The sequence below is a fragment of the Rattus norvegicus genome, chromosome 4, assembly GCF_021556685.1.
Source record: "Rattus norvegicus strain SHRSP/BbbUtx chromosome 4, alternate assembly SHRSP_T2T, whole genome shotgun sequence".
Lineage (NCBI taxonomy): Eukaryota > Metazoa > Chordata > Mammalia > Rodentia > Muridae > Rattus > Rattus norvegicus.
This window is the reverse complement of record NC_141537.1, coordinates 140,241,545-140,262,107: the sequence shown is the minus strand read 5'-3', so window position 1 is coordinate 140,262,107 and position 20,563 is coordinate 140,241,545. Positions and strand designations below refer to the sequence as shown.

The window sequence follows — 20,563 nt, the reverse complement described above, 5'->3', positions numbered from 1 at the left end:
AAGTTAAATATACTTTGTCTATTATTTCCATGAGCCTCTCAAACAGGATCCCCACACTATGAAAACAAGTTGTTAAAATGATTACCTATGTGTTATAGTACTATAATCTCTGATAAACACTGTGAATTTTCAAAGATCATACCTTGAATGTTCATATTTATGGCCACCAGTCTATAAACTAAAATTCCAACAAAAGGAAGTATTCTGTTAAAGCTTTCACATCTCTTTAACATGCTGACATGCCACAAAAGACACTTGAGACAAGGACTAGTATACTACAAGGGAGATTAAGTACCACAATCAACTGAGTACACATGTGGATTCCTTTGGGATAGGTAAAAGAAGGGGTACATAAGGAAATGGCCATGGGAATCTATATCTATTGCTGTTCTCTCTAAGCACACTGCCTGGCCACTGGAGGGGATCAGAGTCACACAACCTAAGTGACTAGATTCATACTTCACACACATACCGTAAGAAGTCAGTGATTTTATTTGAATGCCTTATATTTTTCTCTTCTGGAGATGGTGGTTGATTTTGCCCATGATGTCAGACAGTTTGTCTCTGTGTGAACAGCTTTTCCAATCATAAAGGGACACAAATATTCATCAAATCCTAATCAGCTTAGAAACTACATCCTTGCAAAGGAGTGTGTCCAGTAGATAATGTCATTTATCCAATCCCTGGCAGATGTAGATGTATTAATCTTAATAAGACACTTGGTTGGGGGAAAAGGGATGGGAATGACTTCAAGATGCCATTCAGTAGAATGGTGTTATAATCCCATCGACACTGAGAACTGTAAATTTACTTCCTGGGAAATGGAATTGATTTAATAAAAACAACTTCCTGGGAATCAGTTTCCCCACCCAATCTCCTAGAACCATTTCAGATAATGTACAAAGAGAGATAATTAAAACCATCAAAATTGGGAAACAGGTCAAGAAGACTGACTAGCAGTCTGTACAAGAAGCTGCGTACTTCCCACTGAAACTTGTTTACCAACAGCCACCCAACCAGACAGGGTAAACCCACACATGTGTCTAGAAATCCTTGTTACATTAAGGAAATCCAGATCTAGTGCCACAATACCCACTTTATTTACAATAATTGTATTTTTAAAGATTGCCATCTAGCAAAGCTGAGAGCCAAAAGTATTTCTTTTTCTCAGCATGGCTCCATTCATCCAGATTTCTTAATTATGTACAGAGTAACTCAGTGATGCCCGGACCAATTCTTCTGGAATAAGTCCCAATATCCTCACGTAGCACGGTTTTTACCCATTCAGCCACTACTTTTTCATGGACCAACGCCATAACAGTTTTAAGCACAGTACGCTTACACCTAGTCCTCTATTATTATATTTACACTTTTCTCTGCTTATAGGGTGTTCAAATTTCTATCCACCAATGTAAAATCTCCACCTGGCAAGCCCAAAAATCTATTGCTTGACATAGTTAGCTTCTGTAAGTTCTGCCATTGCTTTCAAATATGTAACTCAGCATTTCCTACCTAACTGTTAAAAAGCAAATAAGCAAACAAACAAAAAACTACTTTCTTCCCAACTTCTTATATAACCTCACAGCAATAAATCATTCCATCTCACCCTCAAAACAACAGAGATTCCGTACTCAGATGCAGAAGGATGTGCTTTTTTTGTTAACCTAGAGGCAAAGTCATGGGAAACCATCTCTGAAATCTAGAGCCGTAAGTATAATTTACAATTTTACTCTCTTAACTATGCAGAAAAATAAAACCAATGGAGATGTTAGTGAGGTGGATCAAACCTATAAAGTCTTAGAAATGCTGGTTTAAGACCCAAAATAATGCTCTAGTGCACTATGGGTTAAGTTTATAATCAAAGATTGGAGAGATTATCAGACATTAACTCTTGTCAGTCTGTGTGTGTGTGTGTGTGTGTGTGTGTGTGTGTGTGTGTGTGTGTTGAAATAGTCCATGAACACAAAATCATTTTCGTCATAGAAGAATACACAGCTAGAAAAAAGATGAATTAACTCTCATTACAAATTTTACTTACAACTGACCTGCTGCCTTAAAAGCTAGGACATCTACTCAGCTTTATGGGATTTGGATAATTAATTTGATCCTCTGCATGGAGAAAGGAAACACAGTCTATAGATGCAGTGAGGGGTGAAATTCACATTCTAATTCCAGAATACTATGCTGCATATACCGAGAGATTTACTAATGGTGAAAAATTAGAGGAGCATGATTATTCCAAGTAATATTAAACAGCTATCAAAACATAATTCCGATGTAGAAGAAGAGCTACACTTCTGAGCTATTTCTGTCTTCCGATGACCACTTAGCATCCACCCTAGAGAACACTTGATTAAAAAAAAAACTACATAAACATAGACAGTGTCAACTGTTAAGTACAACATTAATCTGTAATCATTTGTGTCATTCCAGCTACATGGCCAGGGCATATTTTATTTCGTTTAATAGTGAGAAAAGCATAAAGTCTACAGTCCTTGTACTACAAATGGAAATTCTGAATTGATTTAGTCTATTGCACTATCTGTAGCCAAGTTTGCATCTCGTATAAAATTTATTTATCATTTGGCTTAGACACTTTAAGAAGCTCACAAAGTATTGCCGATACATTTAGCAATCTCATCCTCTGTCCACTGTGACTGAGAGGCTTATCTGGGACAGCAATTCAACAGTTATAAGCAAATTCTCCTATAGATATTTTGTTTGACTGCACTTGAATTTCCAAAAGTTGCTTCTCTGGCTTTGTTGCCATGGGACTGAAACTTATCTTCCATATAGTTGGACAAAACAGTAATTTACTGGGGTGGGGGTGGGGAATAAGGTCATTTGATTCCCTCTGCCTTCTATTTAAAAGTGAAACTCTTCAATATCCAGTGGCAAAGAAATAAGTCTTCACATGGAAAAGTTGCAAGTTTAAAATGAGACAATTTAGTTTAATACACAAAACTGAGTCCTATTTGAGTATCTGTTACATATAATGTAAGGTGAATATTATTCTTATTTCAAAACTTACTTGGGTGATAACATACAAGTGCAACTTTTAGAGGTTTTCTGTCCTTAAGAGTCTAGACTAAGAACATGCAATGGATGGGACTAGGAGATGGCTTCGGTACATAAAGCACTTACCAGACAAGTAGAAGGACTTGAGTTTGAATGCCCACGGACAGCAGGGCATGGCGGCACATATCTGTAATCTCAGTATTCGTACAGTGAGATGGGAGGTAGAGACAGGAGAATTCCTTTGGAGCTCACTACCTAGCTTTTTATATGTAGCCCATTGGCAATGGACAGAGAGGCACAGCCATAAAACAAGCCACAGGATAAGGACTGACAGCCAAGCTTGTGATGTTTACATAAATACCATAGCATGAATATGCCCACCCAACACATACAGACACAGGCACACACACACACACACACACACACACACACACACACACACACACAGACAGATGCAATACACACAAGACCAGTATGACAGCATAGTATTTTTCCTCATTAAACTTTATTCTAGAAGAAGGACACCAACCAAAAGGTTATACAAGGAATAGAGGATGGCAGCTTGTTCCTAAAGTCCTGACTCCAGAAGAAATCTCAGTGGGAAAAGAACAAGACAGGGAAAATAAAGCAAGGCAGAGACTAAGAACCACTGGGTATGGTGAGAGAGGCAACTGAGACAAGGACCAGGAAAGTAAGGAAAGAAAAAAGCCAGGTACAGCCATGAATATATATAATCGGCACACTTGACAAGTGGATGCAGGAGGATTACTAAGATCTTGTTTAGACTGACTAACCCTAACCCATTTTCTCTCCATTCTCAAGGTAAATTGAAGAGTGTCAATGGCAAGATTAACACTCTATATTAACTTTCTATAACTAAGAAAGGAACTTTGAAATGATGTCAGTTTGGGGATACTGAGGTACAGGGAGATAAAACATTATAAGGAGTTCTATATTAAATAATGTACACCAGACTTCCATGTTACTGGAGACAACCTATGCAGTACATATTTGATTAGTTCACGGTCCGGCATGCAAAAATTTATAGTTACCCCAAATTACTAATTTTTTTTTATTTTTTTATGAAGCCAATTTATCTTTTTAAAACTTTTTACTTGTAAGGTATGTCACAGAACTTCATATCTCCTCTCATAGTGCCTGATCCAATCAATTAAAGAAGGCTAGGGTATAATCTGTCTGCAGAGAGGCTGTGCTTCCAAACACAGTTCAAGGCGCTATAAAGGTCTTTTTGTGTTGCCCATGCTTGAGGAAATACAGCTTTCTTTCCTGGTACATCCCTACTCCCCTGATCCTTCCAATTTGTTCAAGCCCACCACTTTTGAGGAGCTGAAGGGATAGTGTACTTTGGGTGGTAGAGATATTGTCTATGAGACAGCAGGGCTGATTGCATATATGCAAAGATATCCAGACATACTCCTTTGTACATAAAATGAGGACTCGTCTGTTCGTCTCTTTTATAGCACTTTAAACTTATTTTGAAGACCGATCAAATCTCCATGATTTTAAAAGCACCTCTTAAAAGGTGTATATAATACCCATCTGGATTCCCCATCTGTCGAACCAGCAGACCCTAAAACAGGTCGTAGAGCATTTAAACTCACTCTCCTTTTCTTTAAACTGATTAAACAGAACAACAAGAACAACAACAAAAACAATTCCCACCACTTAAAAAATAATCCCAAATATTTTTAAAGACGTGAGTAGTAACAGCATACTAGTTAGACCTTGCATATCTAGATTTATGACTGACTTCCACACATGAAATGGATGCCATCCATATACATAATTTGAAATTTCTAAATGTTTGAAGGAAAAATTTAAAATGCAACTACATGAGAGCAATTCTCCACTGAAGGAGAAGTTTATTGCCAAGAGAGAGAAGAAATGGAGAGGGAGTCTGAGTAGGAAAAGTATCATTCAAACACAAGCTCAACTAAAGTAGCCATTCAGAAATCAAACATTTGTTTAAGAGCAACAGAAACCTTAAGGTCTTGTCTAAGACAATGAATTTGAATGAGCAAGGTAAAGACCAGCAACTATTTAAAAACGAAATTGAGTGCCTCAGAATCATCACACTCAAAAGTCAGCTTTGGTCTGAGACTGTTCCTACATGAAACATCAAATCCAACTGACTATTATTTATGATTTCAGTATCTGACCCTTAAGGAACTTAAATTTGCCAGGATCCAGAGTTCTCAGTCAGGGAGTTCAAGGCTCAGAGTCACTACAGCTATTCTTTCATGGCTCTATTTATTCAAAACTCATTCTTGGTACAGGCAAGTTGAGTTTTCTGGGGTTTTGTTTTCATTTTTGTTTTTCTTTCAAACCTCAAGTTCTGTGACCACTATCTATTTTGGGTCTTCCCTCTCTGATCGTTCTCAACCAAATAAAGTGAGAACATATTCTGTGATAACACTTTCATACTTCACAGACTGCCGTTTCCCCTCTGCCATTAGACTTGCTGCGTATTCAGGCAAACTTAATTTACACTCTGGAAATTACGGCCTCCGGGCTGGTCTTGGGCTCACTATGGGAAGTACAGTTCTGGTGCTTGGCTATGAATAACTTCAAGTTCTTGGTAGTATCCACCACACTGGTTCCTCATGGCAGTGGTTCTGGACTTTTATTCAAATTCATTCTTAAAATTCTTCAATTAGTCTATTTTTAATCCAGTAAAAAACAAAGCATGATTTATATATCTATGCTAGGAAAATCCATACATAAAAACACGCCATATCCTTTTCCACAACGATAATAATCTTTAATTTCACTGAGGAAATGCTCATTTGAAAAACACCATGTGAACAACATCAACTCTACTAAATTCTAATAGCATCCTATGATCTTGTGTGAATAGCAAATCCTAACTTGATATAGAAGGCAAATGGACTTATTATAAATGGTATGGTTTTGTTTGAAAACAAAACCTAATCACCTTTTAAATTGATGCATCTAAAAACTAGTTAAACAGGAGTACTAAATGGAATTACATATTTTACATAATTAAAATTTTCAAACTTATACAATCTTCCTTTGGAAAAGTTTCTAAACATTTGCAACTGTTGCAACCTAACGAAACAAACAACAACAACAGAAAAACAAACAGTGAAACTTCCTGTTTCTACATTTTCCAGTGGCAAAATAAATTAGCAACGTTTGGCAATATAGAGACCTGCTTTTCTAATGCGTATCTGCTTGCAAAATGATCTCCTCACGTACACATTAGCCTTAAAATTTCCTTACAGGGTTAGAGCAGAACATAAAGAAATGCTCTGTGCACTCCAGGCACCAGAGATAATACATCCCTACTTCGAAATTAGAAATGAAGTCAATTATCTTTAACTCCCAGAAAAACATTCTGGAAAGTGTTTGATTGTTTGGTATGAGTCAGTTATCTAAGAGATTTGACAGAAACAGCAAACGCCAAAAAGATAACTCTCTCGCCAGATTCCTTCCACAAAGCGCAAGGAACAGAAAATGGAACACACCTTGTCAAATCGCATTCACATTGAAGCTATAGGGAGACGGTTTGGGGGAGAACTTGGTACTTACGGACTGTAAAGTAAAACTTCCCGGTTCGTCTTACGTGTTACAGCAAATCAAACAGAGATTTCAGCTCTCAGCGAGTCCCTCCTTCCACTACACTGATCATCCACGCAGAACAGGCCCTTATGGACTGGTTAGGCAGCTGGGAGATAATGGGACCATATTCTCAGCTGGGACTGAAGCTGCTGAGCGGCTCTCCACTGCGCGCTGCATGGCTCTCTGCCAGCATTAATCAAGGAGGACCCAGCTCCGTGGTTGTGCTCCCCAAAGGATCGACGTAATTAGCGTATGAATCAAAGACGCACACCGGGAGAATCACATACATCCATAACCGGTCTCTCACATCAAACCTGATTAGGAAATCAAGTTGGTTCTCAGATCAAATGTGTTCAACCTTTCAGAAAGACACAGCGACAGCGCACAGCTGTCTGTAGATTTCCTGGGAGGGGTGGAGATTAAGGCTTCCTTCCCAGTGGGCAATTTATGTAATTCCTCAACTGCAGAATATAATTGCACTGGTTGTTTGCTACATATGGTGGGTTTGCCCTACGATGATTTGGTTTGTCTGTTCTGGTTTCTCAGCATCTCCCTGAGCGGCTGCAGGCTGCAGCGTTATTTCCCCTACGGATTTGATGCAATGTGTTTGTGTGTATTCTTTTCCAGTTTTGTCTGTGGGAAGACAGGTCGGATTAAATCCCTTCCCTATGGTGTGTTTTCCACACCTAAATGTACTTCTCTAATGACCAAGGAACGGGATGTTCATGCAGAGGGTCCGGCAGGCTTCTTGGAAATCCCTGGGAATCTAAAAGGAGCAGCTGATGCAGGCTCTTGTATTGCATCTGCATGGCAAAACGCACCCGGGTCTTACAAGCCAGAAGCTTATAAACTGGTTTGCTTTGGCAAAAGGGAGATTTTAGAATCTGAATGTATTTTTAAATGGGGCATATTTCCTATACTTATCCGAAATTCTGCTACTCTTGATGACGCTTATGTGGACTCCTTTCCAGTCCTTGAAGACATTTATGTAAATTTGACGAAAGTCTGGGTTTGGGGTCTAAACATTCTTTTGAAAACATGTGTCACTTTTTAAAAGGCTAGTGTGCCTGCACATGGAACTCCCACCACGTGCAAAGTACCTGTAGTTAAAAAGCTTCTTTGAGAAGGGAAAATACACATCGGAACACACATTTTACTGGGAAAACACAGGTGATCTACATCATGACACTTCTGTGTCTTGATTTTCATAACACATCCATGTATCCCTCTCACAAGGAACTTGAGTAGGAAATCAACTCAGATCTCAGGTCAAACCTGTTCATCCTTTCAGCAAAACACACAACCCACAGCTATCTATGCTGTAAAAGACATTGGCCCAGCCCAGGGAGGACTTCTGGAGCTGGCATTCTAAGACGGTTCCAAGAAGTAGAAGGCGGGCTTCTCAGTGGAATGTAATAGACAACACTCTAGAGACTGATGCAGGAGGATCACTATTAACTCAGGGCTATGGAATGAAGTTTTGATTACCCAATTTGAAAGTGGTGACTTGGGTTTGCCACAGCGGGTACAGAATCCAGGGTCCTCTAAGCTGTAGTTTAGAAAGCTTAAAGCTCTGAAAGCTTGGGGAATATGTGAAAGGGTAAACAAAGGGCAGGTTGGGGTAGGCCTGGAACTATAACTAAAAATGTCTACTCAAGAAACTTCAAAGTGCAGGGTCAAAGTTTGCCACCTTCGTGCCAATGACCAGACCACTGTGTTTTTATGGGTAGAATCCTGCTTTATTTAACCTAAGTGGTTTTTTTTTGTTTTCTACTCACCCTGAGGATCAGGCCCAGGGCAGGTGCTCGCCCACTAAGTTCCGCCTGCAGCACAGTATCTGCTTTGAGTTGTTCCAGCCTCTCTTCCTATGCGAACTAATAATAGAGGGGTGGCCAACCTTGTCACTAGTTTGTCTCCCATTGAAAACATTTGTGTTTGCCCTCAACGTCACCACAAATCCATCTGTCTTCAGGGCTTTGACGCTGACCTTAGACAACGGGTGATAGGTAGATCAAGACTCCATGATGACTCTGTTAGTAACTAGATGAGTGGCTCTCCTACGGATGCATTTCCCAGATAGCCCAGCATCCTCATCAACTCCAGCACTGCAACCCTCTTGTTAGTTAGTTGTAACAGAGCACAGCGCTGTGTCAGGAACAAAGGGATGGCAATTAAACTCTGCTAATATTGTCCTGAACTTAATTACCTCAAATTGGTTCAACATGTATTTGCAAGTATTTCCAAGTCAGTTTTATTAAGTCAACCTACTTCCTTTATTCTTTGGGTGTTGCAGTTTGGTGGAACATTGTAAAACTGACTGGTAAAAGATTTCACATTTGTTATTCTTATCAGGATCATCGTTATTGAGACTTAAACACGTCTACTTCTGTGAGGTGTTGACAAAAATAGGTTAATTAAATAGCAATTGTACGTCTCCGTCATATAAGCAAAACGTACTCCTGAAGCAGATAAAAAGAGGAGCAAATTAAAATTCTAAAGTGTTTATTTAGTGGTACAGTTGAAATAAATAGCTTAATTGGTTTTGGGTTCCATTCATGCTCTGCTTGGATGGTAATTACTTTGATTCATCATTGATTATGGCATGTGATACATTCACCTTGACATCATATGCTTTGCACTTATTTTTAATGGCAGGTGATAATTTCTAACTACCATGGATGCTTCATGCATCTTTCCCTTGAGACACATTACTTAAAACATGAAGTGGTTTAGAATAAAAGGCTAAACCTGTAACACTTTTTGATTTCATGTTAAGCCAATTAATGCTGAAATAAATATGCCGAAGAGAGACAGGGAAAACCCCAAACAGTAACTACGATTAATTATTGTTGCAAACACAAAACAATATATCTGAGTCTGAATCTATTTCAAAATATTTACATGTGTGCGTGTATGCGTGTGTTTGTGTGTGTGTGTGTGTGTGTGTGTGTGTGTGTGTGTGTGTGTGTGTGTGGTATATGTCCATACATCTTTGCTTTGAAATTGTATGATTCTGCTTTTGTTTGTATGTTGAAAAGCCTGCAATTTTAACAACTCTTGTCAAGAATAATAAGAACCCAGGGAACAGGGCTCCTGGGGTCTTTTTCTGGCCATAACACAAGATTCAGCAAGTTAAATAAAGCTCAGAGCCTCAGCAATTCTAGGGACAAAAGGAAAGTTCTGGCAACAATTTCCCAACAGGTTGAGACTTAATCAATATTTTTAAATTCTTTGGAGTCTTGAGCAGTAAGTCACCAGATGTGCATACAATTGCTCATTGCCTCCCCTCGAAAGGGGACATATTTTCCTCTTCTTCATTTCTCTCACTAAAAGTCAGAGTCAAAAGCTGAGACAACTATGACTTTCCTCCAGCTGGGTACAAATTTTCAAAAGAAGGGAGTTTTTTCAATAATTGCTGCTCAGAACACCCACTGGAATGGCAATCTATATAGCACAGACTAAAATTTCTTTTCCAAAAAGAAGTAATGAGACCCATAATCATACAACAAGATACATGTTAAAGGTTCGAATCCATGTAACTCAGTCTGTGGCCATGCTCATTTCCAAAAGTCTATCATATTTCTGCAACAATAACCATGAGGGGCTGGGTTCAGACAATTAAAATTCTCCAGGGAAAACAATTCATGTTAAAATATGTCAAAATGACACTAAACCATCCTATGACTTAAATGGTGCCACATCTGCAAATAGTTGTTTCAGATATTTTGGTAAAATGATCGTATTAATTTTGTAAATGTATGTTTCTATGTATGCAGTATGTATGTACTGTGTATGTTTGTATGTATGTATGCATGCATGCATGTATGTATGTATGTATGTATGTATGTATGTGTCTTTTTATGTGTATAGTAATAACATTGCCTTAGAAGAGGTATTTCTTACAGTTATAAAAACTGAAAAGTAACTGCTAATTTTTTTTATCATACAAAAAGTGACCAACAATACTTCCCCTAAGAACTTTCCACTTTTCTTCCAATATAAACAGAAAACTTTTTTTTTATTTTATTAACTTGAGTATTTCTTATATACATTTTTTTTTTTTTTGGAGCTGGGGACTGAACCCAGGGCTTTGCGCTTCCTAGGCAAGCGCTCTACCACTGAGCTAAATCCCCCATTGCCGCCGCCCTCCCTCCAACAATCTAGTTCACTGGGGATTCAGTCTTAGCAGGACCCATGGCTCCCCCTTCCACTGGTGCTCTTACTAGGATATTCATTGCTACCTATGAGGTCAGAGTCCAGGGTCAATCCATGTATAGTCTTTAGGTAGTGGCTTAGTCCCTGGAAGCTCTGGTTGCTTGGCATTGTTGTACATATGGGGTCTCGAGCCCCTTCAAGCTCTTCCAGTTCAACAGAAAACTTCTGAAAGACTGATTTGTGTTTGTTACAAACTGGTAGTTGCATGCTCTGGCCGTACAATGTTTTTACAATGCACAGGACAGTCCCCAGTCACAGAGAATTACTAGTACATCAAAGGTTCCCTGACAGGAAGACAGAATGATGGTATTTTCAAAAGCTAAGCAAACCGAATGGCCATGTGCGTAGAGACAAGGCTGCAGTAGTCTTTCACCATCCTTCCAAAGGAGGCTACACTGTCCTTTCAAAGTTGTTTTAGATTTTGAAATGAAAATTTTGAAAAGGAAATTTGTCTTATTTCATATTTGTTCTTCTTATACACTCCTGGATGTATGACCATCCACTGGCTTCTAGACAACCTAGCAGAGCTTAAACCCATTAAGAAAAACAAAAACAAAAACAAAACTGATTCTCTCTTGTCCAACAGCTCCTCATGACTGTTTCCATCCTTCATACTGGATTTCTTTCTGGCTTGAATTTAAACATGCCTTACACATGCCTTTACAACCACATTAGTTCATATTTGTAACTGCCTAGTTGTGTTCTCAAAACACATTTCCTTGTACTTATCTACCCTCTCTGGGTCTTTAAATCTTTCTTCTTCATCTTCTGCAGTAAAACCTGCGTGATGCTAAGAGGGGTTTTGATATCGAAGCCCCATTTGATGCTGATCATTCTGATCTCGTATCCCCTGAATCTTAACCACTTGTGGGTCTTTGGTGAAATTTGACAGATTAATCCATGGTATAAGGATAATTAAGGATAAGGTATTAGTAGTAGTTTTAATACCATGTCCACTTAGCAGAATAGGAGTTGTAGGTTCTGACCCAGGGATTATGACTGATATTGCCCCCCTCCCCTTTTTTCACCATGATATCAATGGCCTTTATGGATTTCATTTGTGCAGTAGGCCCTACATGCAACTAGGAAGTGCTTTTATTTTTGTCATTGTTGTTGTTTTCTTTCTTTCTTCTTTCTTTTTATGTACACTTGTGCTCCATTTCACCCCTGGGCATACTTTAGCAGACCAGACATCATGGTAGCTTGCAGGGTTCCCATCTGAGTAAGGCAGATGTTTTCTTTTTCTCCTTTGCTGGTATGCATTGTATCTTCTAGCCCCATGAAATCTAGCAAGTAAGGACAAGCTTGCAGGTATGAACTAGCTAAATTTTTTTTTCATATTCTCCATCTCAAGTATGTGGTCCTTATGTCAAAGTTCTGGAGGGCAAGCAAGAACACTGGGAATACTCTTTAGGGTTTGGAAGTTGATGGGACATCACTAGTTAACAATTCTAAAAGAGGTAACCCATTCCTAGCAGTAGGCAATTTTTTTTGTCAACCCATGGTGTCTATTATAACCATTGTTATATTATCAGGTAAATCTTTATTAGTACATTTCAAGGAGAGGTATATCTTAATGTCACACCACACTTTATTATTCTTTTCCTGTATCACATCACCGACACAACAGACATGACTCATAGGCAAATTAAATTCCATTTATATATGTTCTTTCTGTCTCTGTCCTTATCTCTAAATAGATGAGCATCTTTTTCTATGCTCTCTTCTCAGAATTTTCATCTTCGAAAATAGATACCATTTTAAGATAGTTGATACTTGTAATAAACACTGTGATTCCCTAACTTTTGTTAGGAAATCAGTTTTACACTCTCTTTGTTTATTGAGTCAACAAATATTATTGAGCACCTACTGAATTTATTCATTCCTGATTTAAATTATTGCAGTTTGAAATGAACCTTTCAGCATCCGCTTGCCTTAAGGATTCAGATTTTATGCTGTATTTTGTATCCCCTCCATCATCCTGTCTGGCTCAGACAAGGTTTACTGCATTTCTCCTCATCCACTAAGGTCATTGTTATTTATAGTCAGCTGTTTCCCTAATGTGGGGTATCATGGACGCCTCTCATCTGCATCTTAAACCTTTGGTCAGCTCCAGGGAGCATAGGCGCTAGGTGCATGACAGGGTCTTTGCATTTTACTCTTTGGCAACCTTTCTATCAACTGTGAAAAGCCTTGTTCAGGTTTTTGCATGAAAGGAGTCATAGATAACTGTTGTTATTCTTAAGGGCAACTGCTTGCCATTAGAATGATGGAGACAGGACAAGATGATAAAGCAGATGCTCCAGTGACAAGGATTGGCAAGAGCAGAGCTGAATTCACAGAGTTCTTTATTTATGGTTACTGCAGGGTTAGGGCAGATAGAGTGTCGATAAGAATGGGTCTAGGCTATTGCAGCATATACTGAGTGGAGAAACGGTAAGGCACACCTTTTTCTTTCTCTATTGACTTTGAAAAAATGGACTAATGTGTTTGTTTCCCTCATCTGCTTTACAGAAACAAAGGAAAATGCTTTAATGTAGAATACAAGTTAAATCACATATTAAGCCAGTGTTCAGGTGTCTTTCCATGAGGAAAATTTAAAAGATCTTCCCTGGGAAACTTCTGCCTGAATTCGTACCTTTATCCCATCCTTCATCTATATCTTCTGGTAACATGGCAAGAAGGGTCAACCACAGAAGTCATCTTTTATTCTAGGAATGTGAACTTCACATACCTGACATATATATTATATATGTATGTATATATATATATAATATATATATGTCTTTGTGATATATAAAAGAATTTCCAAATTTAGAACACATGGGAAAAAATTTAGTAACATAGTAACATTAAGATTCTTTTGTAATGTTAATATAAGCATACACAATTAATTTTCTATTCCTTACATATCTCACTATTCTTCCACTATTATAGTATGTATATTTATTAAATCAGTTCAGAGTACACAGTAGGTAAATTTTATCCAATTTTACCGGTAAAGAGGGTTTCCAAGGATATACCAAAGATTTTCTTCAAGAAAGCAGTGTTCACCTATAAACCTATGATACAATTACCCAAACCTAGGAACTGAATAAGATTGAATCAGTACAGACTGCACTCTTTGGATGGTTACATTTTTTCTGTTTCCTGGATAAAAGTTCTAAATAATGACCATGGGGTGAGTGTGTGTGTGTGTGTGTATATGTGTGTGTGTGTGTATGTGTGTGTTCATACTTTCCTTTCTTTTTGTGAAACGTAATTATAAAGAACCTAGATAGTATTACACACAATTTGTATTTTAATTGTTTCTTCATAATTAAAGATAAATGTCAACTACATTATGTATCAATGATTATTCCACATTTTAGTCAATTGCACTATGACACATTATTTGTAATCCATTATAATAAGAGACAGGCACTGCCCATTTATCCTGTTGTTGGTCATATTAGGTTTGATCATCATAGTTTTCTGTTATAAATGATAAGTTTGAATTTACTTTCATTGGTAATCACTAAAGTTAGAGGTTAAAAGGATAATTTGAAGCCATATAACTTCACTAAATTCATCTTTAAAAATGAAAATGCAGTTTAAGTTGGGAGCCAAGGCTGGCCTGGAACCCATCATGTAGATAAGGCTTTCCTAGAGAGATTTCCATGCCTGTACCCACAGTGCGCTAGAATGAAGGTGTATACCACCACAACCAACTAAATTTAGAGTTTTCTCCATATGATTCAATAATATTCATAATTAATCATCTTAATTTCCTCTTTGAAATGCTCCCAACCATTCTACTGTCCTTTCTTCCAAAATATGAAAGTTGAGGCAATGAGTAACATTCTGGAAATACTAAATTTCTGACTTATTCTCAGAATCAGAAGTCAATGGTTTCATGAAGGTATTCATAAAAGTGATATGAACATGATTGACAGACACAAATGTTGCTCATTCTTGAAAAGAAAGGAGAAAATATACAAAAGAAAGCATGACTGGTTATCCCGTCAATGCCTGAAAGTGAATAATTAACCAACCCTCTACGTATCAGCTAATGCTAAAAATGTTCCATATTGGATTAGAGTCACTTTGAGACTTTGCAGGATTCGCTTAATATGAAGAAGCCAAAACGTCTCTCATAGATATTGTAACACGTACCACTTATTGATCTTTAAACTGTTCGACTTTGTTTATTCACCTGTGAGTGAATAAAAAAATGCTAGCTGGAATCTATTCTCCACAGTGATGTCAGGATACCAGTTTCAAAGTGGAAATCTAAACATAACAAGATCCTTTTAGACATCCTTGAGTGGCTTCCTATTAATTATCCAGTAAGACCAAAATTCATGCAAATTCATTCTCAGATGACTTCTTTGGACAATGACATACATTGTTCACAGATTTGTACTTTATAATCCATGTGTCAACCAGGATGGTTGGTGCCTTCTTCTTTTTTACTTTATAAATCTGTGAACTACAGTCTCAATTTTACTTGTAACATGTTCCCACACCCAATCCTTTCATGAAGAGAATTCTGACAGCCTTTTAGAAGCATCTCTAACAGAAGAGGTTCAGGGTAGAAATGATGGCTTGAAGCAGCTCACTATCCTAAATTACCCAGTTGCTGGGTAAGCTAGAACATGTACTACTCCTCTGTGCTTGACTTTGTAGAAAATGGGGATAATGAAATTGACGAACTTGAGCAGATGATATGGGAATTACATGAGCTAAATAACGTAAAGCTCTTAAATATGCCTGGCACACCGAGCACTCAATGAATGATAGCTGTAAGAGAGATGCAAGCAAGTCCTTTTCAAGCATTTTAAAATTCCAAATACAGGGAAAAGTAGAAGGAGGTGCACAGTGACTAGCCAGATGACAGTTGCTGCCTGCTTATTTTCTATCCTTTACACTTTATCACACTTCAACTGCACATGCTAGGCCTCCCCAGATCCAACCCATCCTTCAAACCTACAGAACGATTTTCAGATAAAACAATGCCAAACCCATTGTGCTTTCCCCCTCTTTCACTGCTTCCAGCCTCACAGACAGCTCGTTGATGTCTCTCTTGAATGCCCAAGATACTTAAACTGCACTGTAATTCCCGGTGTCTCTATTTTTCCATAACATCAAGACATCCTGAAGGCAGATACACAGCCCCTTTTGTGCATCTAGCAACTATCTCACTGGTGATGTCCAATGATTGTGTAGAAAGCTTCCTAAGATTTGTAAAAGACCCTTACCCAGGGATATGCTACTGTGTATTAAGTTGACTCCAATTACGTACTAGCCACATGCAGTCAGATAAGTTTTAGAAGTTAGTACACTTCCCTATGAAGCCTGATCGTCACGTGCAACAGGAAACAAACTTCCAAAAAAATGGTGGGCTAACTTTATTGTTTCATAGTCACTGATATGGTGGTTCAAAGCAACAAAAATATGCAAATGATATGTATACATATGTGCATATATACCCATGTTAAAAGAGCACAGACTGTGAGGCAATTAAAAAAAGATGTATGCTGCTGGTGGAATGCATATTGTCATGAGCTTGGGTGGCTCTCTGGGCTGTGGTGTTGCTCATCCCATGTCATATGAATGTACTTCCTGGAGCTGTGGCAGAAGTCACTGCTGGACACCGAAAACCATGTTTTCATTTCCCACAGTGATAAATGATACACAGCACAGAACACTTCAAGACTTCTATCATGAGAGAGACTGAAATTCTGAAAAATCCGTCTTTATATCCAAGCATCAAACTGTTATATCTCTAAAATTTATGGAAAAAACTTGATAGCCGCCCTGCTAACACTCAATGTCCAAGGCACAATGTTCTAATGTTATGGATATATTATACTAAATGGTGAAAAGGCCATTGTGGAAGTGGTCAGTGTAAAGGTTTTAACACAGTAAAAAAAGGTTATTCTAGATGCAAGAATAGGCCTGAGGCAAATCACAGGGATTGTTAAAGAGATGAAAGGAGGAAATTCAACAAAAGGGGATGAAGAACTGAAAGAGAGGAGAAGAAAATGGAAAGAGGCAAGTCATACTACTGCTTTAATACAGCAGCAGAAGCTTAGGATAAGAAATACTCATTACTTCCAAAAGGTGACCCACTTCTCTGAACTGCTGTCACCAATGTCTTTAGACATGTGTTAGATCACTGGCCTTCAAAATGGTAACATCAATGATAACAATAATAATGATAATTACTATCATTATTTCTATTAATATTGGTGTTTAAGACACAATGTTATTGGTCCTTTGTTATGGTATACATAAGAAATTAATATAGAAAATATAGCCTATCAAATTTAGTCTGCTATGTATAAAGCCCAAATTTATGCTTTTTAGTGCTGATCCAGTAATATAATATGGAAAGTTAGAAACTATAAAATCCCAATAAACATACTTGAGATTCAGCAGCTATGAATTTAGACTTTCTGTAGGAATTTATCTACCATCATGAGGACAAAGTCTCTCACAATTAACCCCAAATCTTCATACAAGAAAAGAACATTTGGCGAGACATCCAAAGCTGCAATCATCAAATGGTGTAAAAAGAACTAAACATAATAGAATGGTGTGATAGTTAGAGTGAAATAGGTACTTAAGTTCAGTACAGAAATAAAAGAAAAGAATCTACGAGTATGGCTTCAGCTATGGCTCCTAGCAAGAGGGGATACAGAGCTTAGCCTGGCATCTGCTGTAGCAGTCAAGACTTCTAATGGAAGGATTAGGACACCAACTCAGCCACAACATATTTGATCTACAATTTGTCCTGCCTACCAGACGTGCTGGAGTGAAAACATCAGAAATTGTGGCCCTGGCCAACTAATCAATGGTCTATGCCATGAGAGGAAGTTCACCTCTGACACTGCCCAGAGGGTCAGAATCCAGACTCAGCCAATCCCAGAGAGGTAGGATAGAACCAACCAAATAAACAAAACAACAAAAAAAAATGGTAGTGAAAGGATTACTAATGATATTCTGCTATACTCAGTTAGGAGCCTAGCCCAATTGTCATCAGAAAGGGTTCATCCAAGAATTGATGGAAACAGATACAATCAAACATTAGGTAGAGCTCACGAAATCGTGAGGAAGAGGGGAAAGAAGGAATGTAAGAGCTAGCAGACTCAAGGGACACCACACACACACACAAACACACACACACACACACACACACACACACACACACACACTACAAAACAGAACCCAAAACAACTCCCTCCCAAAAACATAGGATCAATTAACCTGGACCCAACCAGGGAGCCTGCATTTATGTTACAGTTGTACAGTTTGGTCGTCTTTTGGAACTGCTAACATTGTGTGTGGTGTCTGCTTCTGACTCTTTTGCTTGCTTTTGGGTCCATTTTCCTCCTCCTGGGTTGCTTTATACTGCCTTATTTGGAGGGATAGGACCTAGTCTTATTGTAAACTGTTATGTCATATTTGGTTGATACCCTGAGAATACCTGCTCTTTACTAAAGGGAAATGAAGAAGTGGATCAGCGGAAGGGCAGGCGTGTGAAGAAGAGACTGAAAGAAGAAAGGGAGGGGCCAGCATGTAATATATGAGAGAACAAATTTTAAATTAAAAAAAGAAAAAAGACAAGAATACAATTTTTAAAGTTCTATATATTTAGTATGAGTGAAAATTATAGATTATTTAAAGCACAATATTAAGAAATTGTGTGTGTGTGAGAGAGAGAGAGAGAAGAAGTGTTTGGTCTCTTGATATGTATAACGCAAACTCAGGAAGATATACATCTGCTAAGACTTGCTACACTGTAAACTCAGTGTCCATATATATACTACACATAAATTGTCTCCTCATATAAAGCATTAAAAAGCAGCCCAAAGGAAGTTTAAATGGTAAGTTAAGGGCTTTGTGAGAGTGGTGAGGGAATGGAAGATTTTAGAAATTCACTGAGGAAAATTTAGAATGCAGCATGTTAAGCTAAAGTAATTAACACATGGATAATATTTGACTGAGCTTGCCTATAGGAGAAAATAAGTGTGTTCCATGTCTCTCCAATAAAAATTCTAGTGCTGAGAATGTACGTTTTTTAAAACTTTTGCATACTTTGCACATAAGCACTATATTTATGCATTCCCACCCCTCCCTCTACATACTTGTATGTACAACCTCCTGTGTATATTTAGCATTGCTTATGTATAGGCACTGCACTGCGGATACATCATTGTGGGTTGTCATCCCACCATTCTCTAGTCCTTTGAATTAGCTGTGGCGTGTTGAGGAACTTTGCTAAAAACTGACTCAAAAATAGTAAGAATATGTTAATAAGCATTTTTATGTGTCCAGATAGGGCCATTTTATAATAATAGACTCAAGATCTTCATGGACTTCAGAAGAAAAGTGGCTGAATGTTGTAAATGCTGGTACCACAGTACAGAAGAAAGACTGTATGAAACTCTTCTTTTTCCTTTTGATAATGCTAGAGAATGAAGCCAGTTTAAAGTGAACATGTGCTTCCCACTGCCCTGTGTCTTCAGCAATATAAGGCTGTGAAAATCCGTAGGTCTCGATGTTAAAACTGCAAAGGTTGGGTTCTATAATACTCTGACATGGAAGGCCAATACACAAGAATAGACCGTATTACCATTCACTAATATTGGAGATCAGGAGCAAGGTAAACATGCAAGGCAATGATACCCTTGACAGCCACTGCAAATGAGCTGAGATAGTTTGGTAGACATTTCACAAGTGCACGTATATAGAATCTGCAGTGAAATATAGAAAGGTTCAATGGAAGTTATATGTGGCTTTCATGTTGAAAGACAATATAGAAACATGACACATTTATTGTAAATGTGTCTATATCCTTAATAAAATTACCATTAGCTACCCCAAACACTTTATGTAAGTGTGATCAATGTATAGTAAATATAATGTATGTGTGTATGATAGTAAATCTAATTTTAATATTATTACTATTTGCCAATAAATAGCATATTTAAAAGATTTTATAATGTATGTGCCACTCTACACATTGCGGCTATAACACTGCTAATACAAAGTTGTAAATGTGGGAAGAAATGTTTTTCTCAATAATAAGGTTTAACCTCATACCTACATTAATCATGAGAGTGTGGTATTGGCAGAGAGACAGAGACTAGATAAATGGATCCGTATGGAATATCCAGAAATAGAGCCACATAGATCTGTCCAAACTATTTTTTATAACAGTGATATTGATATGTAGACTACACTGTTGTGTATGAAGAAATTGCCAATAACGTTGACAGTTTAGTTTTGTAGCATTTTCACACATTTGTGTGACCATCACTAGTATGGGGCACAAAATAACTGGAGCACTACAAAAAGAATTTAATAGTAGTTAAAATGGCTTTTCAAAAACTATACAAACAGTTTGACAGATAAAAGATTCTTTTTCAGCTAATATGGAAAGGATAACTTGGCATCTATGATAAATGAATATCCACCTAAACTTCATCTTATAAAAGCATTAGCTCAAGATGAATGAACCTCTACATAAAGCCAGATACACTGAAACTAATAGAAGAGAAAGTAGGGAAGAGCCTCAGACACATGGGCACTGGGGAAAATTTCCTGAGAACACCAATGGCTTATGCCTAATGTGGCCTCATAAAACTGCAAAACTTCTGTAAGGCATAGGACACTGTCTATAGGACAAAATGGCAACCAACAGATTGGGAAAAGATCTTTACCAATCCTACATCTAATA

The 20,563-nt window shown here is 37.8% G+C and overlaps 1 protein-coding gene across 7 annotated transcripts in view; it reads right to left on the bottom strand.

Annotated features, from left to right (window-relative positions):
• Cntn4 (contactin 4) overlaps positions 1-20,563 on the bottom strand; it is a 993,738-nt gene that overhangs the window by 570,941 nt on the left and 402,234 nt on the right. Inside the window, exon 1 of one of the 7 annotated variants that reach the window (XM_087655637.1) lies at positions 6,592-7,035. The gene's annotated coding sequence lies outside the window, so the exon portion shown is untranslated. 7 annotated transcript variants of the gene reach the window in all.